Below are 14,249 nucleotides of genomic sequence, written 5' to 3'. Positions count from 1 at the left end.
TACAACACAAGGTCCTCAACTAAGATGGAACAAATAGGAATATAAATAAGATGAACTTATGGATTTCATGTTATTTTGCAGATAGGATTGAGAACATTTGTTCACTAAACATGTAGGAGGTGAGAGAAGGTGATAATCTTTTTGTGCCTTGAGCAATAAAATCATATGATGGTCATATATGATAAAGGAACATGATGTTCCCATTAATAGAGATAAGAAAAGCAGGATAAAAATGTTTGGAAGGATAAAGATGAAAGTAGTTTTAGAAAATATGTATCTAGGCCCAGGGCTAATATTACATGATCCTGCAATAAATGGTAAAAATTGTCTGGGGAACAGTTACACAGATCTTCTTAGGAATTAGTAAAGATGTTTGGAGAATCAGACAGAGCTTGATTTCCTGCCAACCACAGCTAAAATATGATTGCTCCTTTAAACAATCTAAGATGCACTTGATAAAGCTGGCAGGGAAGAAAATACAAATCTTAATTTTTTGCCTTAATATGAATTAATTAAATTAAATAACTGAGCTTCTCTTACTGCTCATCTAAAGGTCCATGGGCTACTTGAATTGAGTGATTTTTGAAATGAGTTATTATTTTGGACAATGAGATTTGTCTAGAGGGCAAAATACTGGGGATAATATTACGGTGAAAAAGCAAAAGGGTATTAGATATCCGGAAGAAAAAAGGGAGGAAAGAGAGAAATACAATAAGACATTTTGCCTCAGTTGCATCATTTCTTAGGGTTGAAATTCTTAATTTTTCTAAAGGGACTTGGGTAAGTCTTTCATTCGTTTAGTAAATACACATTAAATAACCACATGTTCTGATCACTTCTAGGAGCTCAAGATACAGTGATGAACAAGAGTTAAGGGATCTGCCTCAAAAAGCCTACATGCTACTTGGAGGAAAAAGACTAGATTAACAAGTTAACAAAATAAAGAAGATTCAGATTGTGATTGGTAAAATAAGGGAATTAACAATGAGACATGATAGAAGGTAATGGAGGTTCTTACCTTGGTTACTGAAGGAAAACCTCTTAGGAGATAACGAAATCATTTTCCTATATCTTGCAGTAATTGTTAGAAGACACATGGACAGTTTATGGACAGAGATTTTAAATGAAGGGATTTAATTTATGTTAAATATATATATTTAAAACATAAAATGAAAGATATTAAGGTATACTTATATGTTTTGGAGAAAAATCAAGTTTAAAGAAGAAACTGATGATGTTGGATAAATGGGGATAGTTTCAAAAGTGGAGTCTTGAGTGGTGAACTCTGATGGGATCCTGTACACAAACAGAGCAAGAGCCTATGGTAGGAAATGGGCATTCCTTCTGTTTTACAGAGAAGGGAAGCTGAGTATACTGGTATAGATGCAGAAAAAGTAACGGTTTTGTTGGTAGGCAAAAGAAAGACCTCTCCCCTGTTTTTTTTTTCTTCTTTCTCTTTTGTTTCCTGTTTTATTCCAGCCCAAGTAGGCAGTCACATTTATATTGTTCACCATAATGTGCTGCTGATTTCCAAACTTTTAAATACACTTAATTAAACCTTTTCCCATGAGTAAGAAATTCATTTTAATGTAAATGCTGACATACTGAGTAGAATTTATATTTGTATTCAAATTGGAAGGAAAAATGTCTTGTGTAAACTACTCATTCTGTAAGAAGGAATATACCCAACATCGAGCAATTTCATGAATCATTGGTTTCTCTGCTCTTGCACATAAGGACATTTTTTTAGATTATATCCAAGGCGCTGCTATGTAGCATTCTAGTCATGCTTGTAGGCCTACAGGGAAACATAACATATTTTTTTATAAACAAAATTTCTTAACATATGAAAAGAAAACATTAGAAAATTCCTTTAATAACATATAATGTAAAATTAGCAAAAGTTTTCTATACTGAAAAATAAGTTTTTAAAAATGTCATCTTTGCCTAAGTATAAAATTTTGATATGCTAGAAAAGCAAACTCATATTTCAGTGTAATTCTTTGTTTCACTAACATGGTAAATATTCTTAGAGGTCTGCATCTCATATGTCATTTGAATCAATTATGATGCTTATTAGTCTAGAAATCATAATAATTCAGTACATTAATGAATTCTTAAATCCTATTTCTTAAAAATTTAAGTACGGAATATGAGTTTCTTTTGGTTTCCTACTTTCCCTAGGACTTAGGTAACTTAAAAAATCTACATTTTCAGCTATCCCAGCATTCTTTTTTACTATTTGTTAACTCCATGCATATAACATTTTGCATACCAAAGTTATAAAAAGCTATCATCATGTAAACATTTTGGAAAATACAGGGTCATTCAAACTTTCCAACTTCCATTCCTTAAATCAACTCAGCATAATAAATTAGGTTTCTTCTTCTTCATTCATTTATTATTAATTCATTCAACAAATATTGATACCTACTATGGTATTATTAGACATACAGAATAAGACAGCAGAGGGCCCTGGCCTAAAATTTATTAGAAAAAATAGACATTTAACTAATAATTTCAAGTGTGATGAGTGCTAATGAAACATAAGGAAACACAAGGTTTTGTGAAAGTACAAGGCTAGCCTGGGTTTCACAGACCAGAATAAAGATGGAAACAATCAGATCATAGAAACATGAGTATTGTCCAACCAGTCCTTGACCTTAATTTTCAAACATCGCTTTTTACATTTTTGGCTGGGAAATACACTTGTATAATTTTGGAGAATGATGGTATCCTGATGCTTGGCCTGAGTAGATTAATAACTTAAGTTCATGGAACAAAAATCATCCTGATTTATATATAATTATAGCATATTTAGTTCAGTTTGATAATGAAACTTTATCTACAGTTGTCCAAACATCTTGGGTCTAGAAATAGCTGTAGGCCTCCAAACAAATCATTTCTAATTTTTATGTGGTAAATGTAATGACAACTTGAAAACTAGCTTCTAAATGAATAATGTCAGAAGATGTTTCAGTGTTTCTAATTTGTACTCTTCTTTTTCATTTGGCAGATAAACATTTTCAATGGAGATGATGAAATCAGTGCAGACAAGGCTGCTTTTATTTAAAAAGAGGAATGAAAAGCATGCTTTTTAAGCTAGTGGATTGGCAAACAGAGTCAAAGGTTTTCAAAGATCTGGCTGTTGCCCGACTGATTTAAAGGTACAGACATCTAGAATTTGGAAGACTTACTTTGAAACTATTTTTTATAATATGAATTTCTTCTGTGATAAAGCTTGATAGCTTCCCTATAATCAGTATCAAGATATATAAACCTTTTGCACTGTTCCACGTCACAAGAAAATTCTTCATATGACCCCTGCTCAATGAGTAGAATTGTATGAAACTACTTCACATTTTAACGAACCAATGTGGATGGTTGGATCTTTGTATGATACATAATACAAGAAATAGTTTTGAAAGGAAGAACTCAGTTATTCAAGGAAGAACTCAGTTTACCAAATTGCAGTCCTGGTTTGTTTACTAGAATTAAATGGTAAAGGTCTAGCAAATACATAATAAATTGGGATGGATTTTTAGTGGATTTCAAGTACTAGAGAGTTCAATTCTTTTACTTAACCTGTATAGTAAGTTCTATATATGAGACAATTTAAAAATTTCAGTTAACTAAAATTTGTGTATGTGTATTATATAATCATATTCATCATCAGGGGATAGTCCCTGGTATTAAAAAGTGTGCATTTAACAAAAAATCCAGATTACTTATATTAGTAGAATCAACTAATATTAGAGTTGTCAGTGGCAGAGAGAAAATGTAGTCTTAAATTGCTAGTTAGAAATGGAGACCAATAGAGGGCATACCGTGATGATGATGACATAGGAAAGATATATATATTGGGACTAGAATCTGGGCCTTATTATTTATTTATTCATTCATTCCATGACCAATTCATTTATTGAGAGTGTGTTATGTACTAAGCACTTTTCATGGAATCTAAAGAAACAAATATGAATGTGTGTTATACTTCCTGGTCCTTTGTTGTATATGCTAGTACTTCCAGATATTCCTATTTCAACTCTTCAGCTTCTTTATAAAAACATTATAAACACACTAGAGAAGAAACAGAAATAGAAGGTGTGGAAGATAAGTATGGAAAATCAATAAGAAATAGAACAAAAAGACAAATAGATGGAAAAGAAGAGAGAAAATTGGAAAGCCCATTAAAGAGATGCAATATCCAAATAATATGAGCTACAGAAGGACAGAGCAGAGAAAGATAGAAGGAGGAATAATGCCAGGGCAGTTCCCAAGACAAGAACACACATTTCTTTACAGAAAGGACCTACTGAGTGCACCCAATATAATGGATTAAACTAAGCATATTACTGTGAAATTAGGAACAACACTTAAGAACAAATATACAGTTCTAATTCTCACAAAAAGAAAGATAAATAAAGAGACACACATATATATCAGTAAGAATCAGAATTGCTTCAGAATTCTCAACAGCAATACCAGAAGGTAAGTTGGTAGATTCATATGCTCCATATTCTGAAGGAAATTAGATCTAATCTAGACTTCTATAGTATTAATCAGACAGAGACTAGAATAAAGACTTGGAGATGTGCAAAATCTCAAAAAACATATTTTCCACATACTGATTCTTATGAAGAAACCTTACTATATGCTCCATAAACATGAGGCAACAAACAAAAAAGGAAAATATGGGACACGGAAAACAAGAGATTTAATCAAGGAGAGATGGGAAGGGAATCCCTAAGATCATATTAACAGCAGAGAACAGCATGACTGCATGCTATAAACACAGAGAGATGACGTAGCCAGGATTTCAACATGTTCATAAATGTGTAGATCCATACAGTTTAGAACCTTATAACCATATCATTCTTTCTCCTGAAAGAGTAGATCAGCACAGTCAAAGCCAATGAATCTCACTTTCCCTGATGAGATTCAAAGATGATATTATTTGTGTAGGATGGAATAAGGAGACAATAAAGATTATACTGAAGCTGACTTTCCTCTTAAGGCTCGTTTTAGAAAAAGACTTCGGATTCCTGCAGACTACAATTCAGAAAAATAAAACACAAATTTACCCTAATAAGAGGAATTATCCTCTATATGGCCCATGTTCATGTATGCCTATACTGAAAAATATATAAGAATCTCATTACAATGATTGCCTCTGGGAGGAGGAAATAGGTGGTTGAAGGAAAGGTGTATAAGAGAATTATTTTGCACTCACCACTGTTACTTTTGAATTTTGCACAAAAAGCATGGATTATCTGGTCATATAGTAAAATTAAAATGATGGCAAGAAAATGCATTCTCCCTCCAGAGCCTTAGGTCTTGTTAAATGTTTCTTTGAAGTGTTTAGAAGCTCAACAGTTCCACATAAGATTCCACAGAAACAGGGTGATGCTAGGCTCTAGGAGGGGAATGGAATGGAGCTACATAGGAGCAAAGTTTTATATACTATTGAAATTAAGTTGGTATTAATCAGAGCTAGTTACTTATAAGTTAAGATGTTAATTATGTTCCTTAGGGCAAGCATTAAGAATATAACTCAAAATACAGTAAAAGATAAGGGGATTGAAATAAAACACTAAAAAATATCTATTTAACAGCAACAACAACAAAATCAAGTTGGTAATAGAGGAAGAGAAATTAGAAAAAGATATGACATGAAAAACAAATTGCAAATGCCAGACATACATTCTACATGAATTACATTTAATATAAAATTACAAAGTTAAATATAATTATCATTAATAGAAAAAGATTACACATTCCATCTAAGGCAGAAATTTGCAGGATAAATTAAAAAAAATGATCCAAACATATGCTCTCTACAAAGTGACACACTTATATGTATATAACATATATAGGTAAAATATAAAAGGATTGAAACAGATATACCAGGAAAAACAGTAACCAAACCAAACTGGACTGCTAAGCAAGTATCAGAAAAAAAATTTTTTTAAAAGATTTCATTTATTTATCTGAGAGAAAGAGAGAGAGAGAGTGCACAAAAAGGGGAAGGAGAGGGACAGGGAGAAGCAGACACCCTGCTGAGCATGGAGGTCATGACCTGAGCTGAAATCAGACACTTAACCGACTGAGTCACCCAGGTGCCCCAGAAAAATATATTTTAAGATCAAAATTTTTACTAGAGGCAAACAGATATTATAATAATAAAACAGTCATTCCAGGGGCTCCTGAGTGGCTCAGTGAGTTAAATGGCCGAATCTTAATTTTGGCTCAGGTCATGACCTCAGGGTCCTAGGATACAGCCCTGGCTCTGCACTCAATGGGGAGTCTGTTTGAGGATTCTCTCTCCTTCTGCTTCTGCTCATGCTCTCTCTATCTGTCTTTCTCTAAAATAAATAAATAAATCTTTTTAAAAATGATCATTCCATCAAAATATGTGATAACATATATGCACCTAACAACAGAACCTCAAATATCTGAAGCAAAATTGGGCACAACTGAAAGAAGAAATAGACAGTTCTACAATAATATTTGAATACTTTAATACCCTACTTTCAACAACAGAACAGCTAGACAGAAAATGAACAAGAAAATAGAAGACTTGAACAACAATATCAACCAACTAGAACTAAGAGCTGCCTCTAGAACATTCCACCCAACAGTGTTAGAACTTACATTCTTTTCATGTGCACATGAAACATTATCCAGGATAAAACATATGTGAGGACGTAAAATGGATTACAACGAATTTAGAAGGATGTAAACAATATAGAGTATGCTCTCAGGCAACAATGGAATGAAATTAGAAGTCATTAGCAGAAAGAAATTTGCGAAACTCATGAATGTGGAAATCAAACAATATATTCCTGAATAACTCACGGAAGAAAGAAGAAATAATAAGGAGTATGAGAAATACTTTGAGATGAATTAAAATGAAAATACAACATAACAATACTTGATTGGTCCCAGATACTCTTAAAAAGCAGAAAAGTTAGACAAAGAGATCTAAATAACTAAGTACAAAAATAAGGGAAATTTTAAGTCTGGGAGAGCTCAGGAAGAACAGTAGCACACTGAAATGCTTTGTGAAACTGTACCACTTTTCTGAGTATTTTACACATATAAACTTATTTAGTTCTCATTATAACCACACGATTTAGATAGTATTGTTATCCCCAGTTTACAGAAAAGGAAACTTAGGGTACTGAGTGATTAAAATTTTCGAATGTAAGTTACAGCCATAATCAGAATCCAAGGTATTTGTGTCTACCATCTTAATTTTAAAATTATTTTGAAAATATTTTATCTATAAATATTTTCAAACTCCAAGTAGGGCATGATGCTTTTCAAGATTCTTGCAATAGACCTATGATAAGGAAGAAAATACTGATAGAAAGCAATCTTCACTTTTGCTAAGTATACAGGTCCTAGAATTCAGTGAATAAATCCTTGGGTTAATACCTATGGGAAGATAACATTAATATGAATGGTACAAGCTCAGAAGGACAAGGATTATTGGTGAGGAGATTATAACAGATGATAAATAAAATTTTGGTAGATGGGAAATGGATGGATTAATGTGATTTAAATTTAGATTTTCTCCACTTTGCAAAGATCCCTCAAGCAAGAAATCAATAAGAATTTAGCTGATTTGCCCCTAAAACCTTGGTAAGGTTCAGGAATTGGAAGTACCTTAAAATAGACACACATAGTGGACCTGAAAAGTGAGAGATTATTTGAAAATTTGGGTAAGGTAGATATACCTACCTCCAAATTTCCCATCCCCAAACAAACAACAACGTGACTCTCCTTCTGCTGTTCCAGCAGAAGCATGGAGTTTTCTATGGAGAGAAATTGGAAATTAGTCTTTCAATTAGAAAGACTGGGCTCTGGAGTACTATCCAGACTGAAAATAGAAGTGAGATAATTAATTAAAAACAGAGAGTTTGACTTAAAGTCAGCATATTTTCCCAAATATAGGTTACTAAGTTTATGTTCTTTATGCAGGTGAATGGAATTCCTCTATGGAGAAATTCAATATCCAAGGAGAAAGGACCCACTGATATGGATTAAGCACAATGAAATGTCCCTGTCTCCACCTGTTCATGACTCTGCAGTCCAGCTATTGACAAGCAGCAGAAATGTCCACTGATGTTCACAGATTTTTCAGTCAACTTTTTAATACCTTATTCTTAAAAATGGATAGATGATCAAGTTTAAAAGGTATTTGTGGAAAACATCTAATGTAATAGATACAAACAAACAAAGTAAAGGGAAATAAAAAATAAAATAAAAATAGGCAAAGAATAATTAAAAATTAAGAAATTTTAAATCCTGAATTAATACTCTCTGAAAAATTTCAACAAACTATGAGTCTAATGCTGTGTTTCAAAGCAACAAGAGAGATATCTTTGAAAACATCATGACATGATAAATTAAATAAAACATTATTAAGAGGCTTAGAAGATATAACTGAGGAAATCTCCCAGAAAATAGAATAACTATGAAAGAAAGATGGAAATAGGAAAAAAAAAAAGTAAATTAGAGCACCAATCTCAGAGACACAACATCCAACTGATACCAGTTCCAGAAAGGAAAAACAGAAAAAAGCTAGGAAGAAATTATCAAAGAAATAATATAAGACAATGTTGCAGTAATACAATGTGTGGATTTCCAGATATAAAGAACCCAATGAAAGCTAAGTACAATGAGTCAAAAACATTATATCCTTGGATATTATTGTGGAGTGTCAGAACTTTGGGTATAAATGGAATGTGCTAAAAGAATCTGGGGTGTTGGAAGAAGGAAGACAGTGTCATCTTTAAAGACTTGATAGTGAGAATGGTATTGGACTTCTCAGTAGCACTACTGGAAACAAAGGAAAGTGAACAATTCCTTCAAAATTCTGAAAAAAATAATTTTCAATCTATAACTGCATACTAGGCAAAGTATCAATTGTGTATGAATGTCGAATTGAAACATTTTCAAATCTCTAATACTACTTAATTATAAAATAGTTGTGAATTTTTGCAAAAAATATTTCAAAAAACTTTGCTTCCCATTTGACCATATTGGGAAGAGTTCTACAATATTATTAGAGAGACAGGAAATATTTTAATTATAGGTACACAGAAAGCCAAGCAAACCAGCAAACATCATAAATGTGGCAATTATCAAGTCTAGGCAAAGCAAAAGTTTGTGTAAAAATTTACAAAAACTGGGGCACCTGGGTGGCTCAATGGGTTAAGCATCTGCCTTTGGCTCAGGTCATGACTGCAGGGTCCTGCATGGGACTCCCTGCTCAGTGGGGAGCCTGCTTCCCTCTCCCTCTGCTGCTCCCCCTGCTTGTGCTCTCTTGCACTCTCTCTCTGTCAAATAAATAATAAAATCTTAAAAGAAATGTACAAAAAATTTGCTAAATGAAAATCTCATTAAAAATTAATGGATAATATTTAAAAATAAAAGATGAAATAAAGATTAGCAGTGTTAAGTATGTTATTTCAAATAACAGAAGAAATTATTTTTTCTCCAAGTATCTTTGTGTCAGAAAGTATGTTTAAATTGTGTGTGTTTGTGTGATTCATCTTAGGAATATAGTTAAAAGAACCGGTGGGTCACATTCTTATTGGGGGGTCAGTCCCCAGATAAATATCTAGGTATATGTATACCCTGATAACCCATTAAGGACAGGGCTGCGTGGTCTGCTTTGTGTTGTGACTGGATGAGCAGGACCTTGTTTACTGAATTGCTCCCCCTGCCCCACCAAGGGGGAGGCAGAGCCTATTTCTGAAATCTTGTAGGCTCAGGGAAAATTTCTAGGGCCACTTCTCCACTATTAGTATGTGGACTCTTGGTTTATTGATCTTGGGTTTTGCTTCCCACAAGGTCTAAGCACATGTAGGGGGCATTAAATCTTACTTGTGTTTAACTCAGAATTGATGAGCTCAGTGTAAATAAATGCCCATTTGAAGGAAAATGAATCTCCTGGAGTTATGTTTTGGAGTCTAAAAAATTAGGCTTTATATCAGACCAAAATAGTCACCCTCCTATCTGGTCCTCGGTCTGTACATTTCTGTGTGTCATTGTGATTCATTGTTCCCTGACCTGGTCTTACTTTCCCTACTCTGCTTCCGCAAAATATTTCCATTCCAGGAGTTTCTGTTAATTAAGGTTAAACATCTAAAGGAAGAAAACAGCAGCAATAGATAGGAAAATGCTGACAGTTTCTTCTTTAAAAGATTTAGCTGAAATTTAAGCAATAAAGTTATCATGACTTATTTGCATTATGAAGGAGACATCTGTGATGAGAACACTATTTTCCTATAATTACTAACAAAAATAACCTGGAATCCTAAAATTTCTTCAAAGATTTTTACATTTATCATTAATAATATATAAGTCCTCAAAAATACATCAATAATTTCAAATCATGGTTTTTATGAAATTCAAAAATTTAATATTAAATGTACTTTTAACTATAAAAATTGTTATGATTTAGTGAAATTTAAAACTGTCTTGCTCTTCTTGTATATATTCTTTTAGTCAGTGATATATCCAATTAAATTCCACTGAACTCCTACTAAATACAGTTACTGTCCCCACAGAACTGTAATTCATAATTGAAAGTATATTCATATAAAATTATACCAATGAAATTTTGGCAGAAAAAAATCATATGAATTAACTCAGTCATGACCAATTTATAAACTTCAAAATATTTGTTACCCCAGGCTTTAAGAACTTGTATTAAGTGTTGTTTGATGGGAAGACTATTTACATAGAAGTTTCTATTTTTAAAAAACAAAGTATTGATCACCTTGCTCCATTTCGATCGTTCCTCCAAGTCACACCCACCTCCATCTCCTCATATATAGTGGTGAAGAAAAGAGAGTACTCCTTGCAGTTATATTGGAGAACATCCGAGAAAGAATTTGTAACACTTTATTTTTCTAGAGATACTTCTTACCTAACAACTATGCATAGAAAATCAAATCTGGGAAAATTATCATGCAGTTTCCCCTCTTCCTAGAGGCATGTTCTTAATGTTAGGAATCAGAATATTTTATATCCATGGGGCTTGCTGACATGTTTTATTTGATCCCAAATCTGTATTCTTTCTCTAATGAAAGCATAACAAGTAGCACAACATATTTTGTGCTACTTTCTTACCATCTAAGTTAAAGTTGATGTCCTAAGATTATTTTTAGAGAGAATGCTTACAGTTCAAATGATTTGGCTGTATTTCACAGTATTATTACAAAATAGTCAAATGGTGGCTGGGCTCCACTATAGTCCTCAGTTCCTTTGTTCTATTGGGATCTGGTCTTAAATCCAGTATTTCCCCATATTCCAAACATAAAGGCAAACAAACAAATAGATAAGCAGATAGATAAATAAATGAAACTATTTTAAAGGCCAGCTCTCTTTTCTCCCTCATCCATGTTAATCCTCTCCTAGCTAAAAATACTTCCTAGATGCGATTTTTATGTTTCTTAGAAACTATGCATATATCCACACTAGTACAGAGAAAACTGTTCCTTCTAGATCTCATACATTTTCCATTTGAAGTATTATTTATTTTTGTATGTCACTCTGAGTTTACACATTCTCTTAGATATGCATTCTTCCTGTGCATTTGAGCATCATAGGAAAATAAATTTTACTCTTGATAATGGTAGCCTGGTCATTGAGTCACAGAAAGCTATTATTCCTACAATTTTTCAGTAGTGAGTAGATTCTGTAGGGGTAGAATTTTAAGATGTAAGTATACTGTTTTTCTATACTCAAATTACATTCCCCTTGTCATAGAAATTGACCAGTGAAGTGTGCTGCTGGTTTTTCAGAATACATGTACATATAGTCCATTAAGTTATTATATATATAACATTGTTCAGAAAAACATACTGTGAAATGTTGCTTTTATTTAAACTCCCACTATTTTACTATACAGTTTCAAGATTCAACTTCTTTATTGCCCTCTGGTGGTGGGCTCTGTGAACTGCCTATTTAGAGATCTGATCGCCTTATTTTCCAGGAAGGTACTCAATTCCTCACGTACAAGCTAAAGAGTAGATAACGGAAAACATTCAAATTTGTTGAAACTGACTACAGAGGTCAATAATTTGATCATTAGTTTAAAAATATGAAATAATTATTCTCTTCTTGTCAAATAATAATATTTCATGAAAAGGGAATATGACCCTTGTTGGCTTTGAAATTAAAGAATAATTATTAAAGATTTTCTTCATTTGAACCAAATGCCTTTTCTGAAAGTACAGAGTTAAACTAATGGATCATAAGGGATAGCGCGGAGGACCACAGGGGAAGGAGGGAAAACTGAATGGGAAGGAATCAGAGAGGGAGACAACACATGAGAGACTCTGGACTCGGGGAAACAAACTGAGGTTTACAGAAGGGAGGGGGGGTGAGGGGATGAGGTAACACGTTGATGGGTATTAAGGAGGGCACATGTTGTGATGAGCACTGGGTGTTATGCGCAACTGATGAATCGTTGAACACTACATCAAAAACTAATGATGTACTATGTGTTGCCTAACTGGACATAAAAAAAAAAGAAAAAAGAGGGGCGCCTGGGTGGTTCAGATGGTTGGGCGTCTGCCTTCGGCTCAGGTCGTGATCTCAGGGTCCTGGGATCGGGCTCCTGGCTCAGCGGGGAGCCTGCTTCTCCCTCTCCCTCTGCCTCTCCTCTGGCTCTCTCTCTCTCTGTGTCTCTGTGTCTCAAATGAATAAATAAAATCTTTAAAAAAAAGAAAAAAGAGTTGGACTTTTCAAGAGATTCTTTTAAAAATAAAACGCCACGAATAATTTTAAATTATAATTTAAATTTACCTTAAATTTAAATATTTATATCTATATTGACTTAAATGTTGTACACTATAGTTTCAGATGATTCCCTCCTTCATATCTTCCCCCCTTTCAACAAATAAAAAACATACTGAGTGCCTAATATAAGTTAAGGAACTCTGTATGAAATTGTGATGTTAGTAAAGCTTGGTTTTGACTTAGCAGAAGGGATTGCGGCCTGCGTGTTGATGAGCTTTCCCCAGGGTGTAGAAGATGTGGATGGGGAGAGGTCAGACACATCTCTGTGCTCCCCAAATTTCCTCTGTCAGCTGTCACCCTCCAGTACTAGAAATAGCTTTCCTTGTCAGAAAGGGTTTTGAGACAATGTTTACTATTAAAATGTATTTTCGAAGTCTGTAAAATATAGAGTATCATACAGCTTTCTTAGTATAGCTGAATTTCAACAGAACAGACTGGGGACTCTGTCTCTGTCTGTGCACATGTATGTGTGTGTGCATGTTTGTGTGCTACGTGGATGTATAAGTCTACTGAGGATACAAAAGACACTTTGGACAGGAAAGAGCACTGGTATATGAGAAGGAAAAGAACATAAAAGACAAACTTCACCTACTTAATTTAACCCCTGGCCAGGGAACGTCTTATTTTCCTCCATCCTTTGCTGCCATATTTACTAAATGCCCAGGGTCCTTAGCTACCTCTGTAAGTTTCACAAGCTTATTGATATTCATCAATATCCCACGTACACGGCATGGAACCTTGAAATTTTGCCCATATAATTTTTCTTTCCCTCAGATTTTTTTCTCTGAGCTATGTAGTGGGGTAGGTACTTTGGTGAAAATCTGTATTCATTTGTTAAATAGAAACCACTTTTACAGTTTAAATAAATATATGGTATCTTTAGCCAATTGCAGGGCACCTCTGGCTTCCACATAACAGGTACTTTAGGATAAGTGGGTCGTTCATATTCTTTTAAGTCAGAGTGCAAAGTTATCGAGCAATTCTTGTTCGAAACTTGTAGTCACAAAATGTGGGAAGAGATAGCCTGCATTCTGTCATCGTCTGCTTATTCTCTTACACAGACACCAAAAACTCTTACAGAGAAGTCAAAAGGAAGAATAATACCGGAACAAAGTCGATGTTTAAAGTCTGTGTCTTGTTTTTATTTTTCCTGGGCACATAGTAGGTAACTGTTCGATGTTCTCTTGATAAATATTAAAAATCTAAAAGATGTTTTATTTACTAGGGGTCATAAAATTTTAACTTTTCTTTTGGTAGAGAGATTTATGATGAAAAGTTTGGAAACTTCTGTTCTATATTAATTTTCCTGATTTGAGACTGCAGAGAGCAGCAGTTGGATGGAAAAATTTGCCAAGAGGACCATAGGTAAAGGCATTTATGCTGTTCTTTCTTATAATTTCATTTATTGGTTTTCAACATCTAACTTTGAA

The 14,249-nt window shown here is 33.6% G+C and overlaps 1 long non-coding RNA gene across 1 annotated transcript; it reads left to right on the top strand.

Moving 5' to 3' along the window:
• The first annotated feature begins 846 nt into the window (after positions 1 to 846).
• Positions 847 to 9,295, top strand: LOC118356922. Its single transcript, XR_004820037.1, has 3 exons — positions 847 to 1,001; positions 3,017 to 3,167; positions 7,984 to 9,295. It is a non-coding gene; the product is annotated as an uncharacterized LOC118356922 (long non-coding RNA).
• The last annotated feature ends 4,954 nt before the right edge of the window (positions 9,296 to 14,249 follow it).

The sequence above is a fragment of the Zalophus californianus genome, chromosome 4, assembly GCF_009762305.2.
Source record: "Zalophus californianus isolate mZalCal1 chromosome 4, mZalCal1.pri.v2, whole genome shotgun sequence".
Lineage (NCBI taxonomy): Eukaryota > Metazoa > Chordata > Mammalia > Carnivora > Otariidae > Zalophus > Zalophus californianus.
This window is presented reverse-complemented; position numbering and strand designations above follow the sequence as displayed.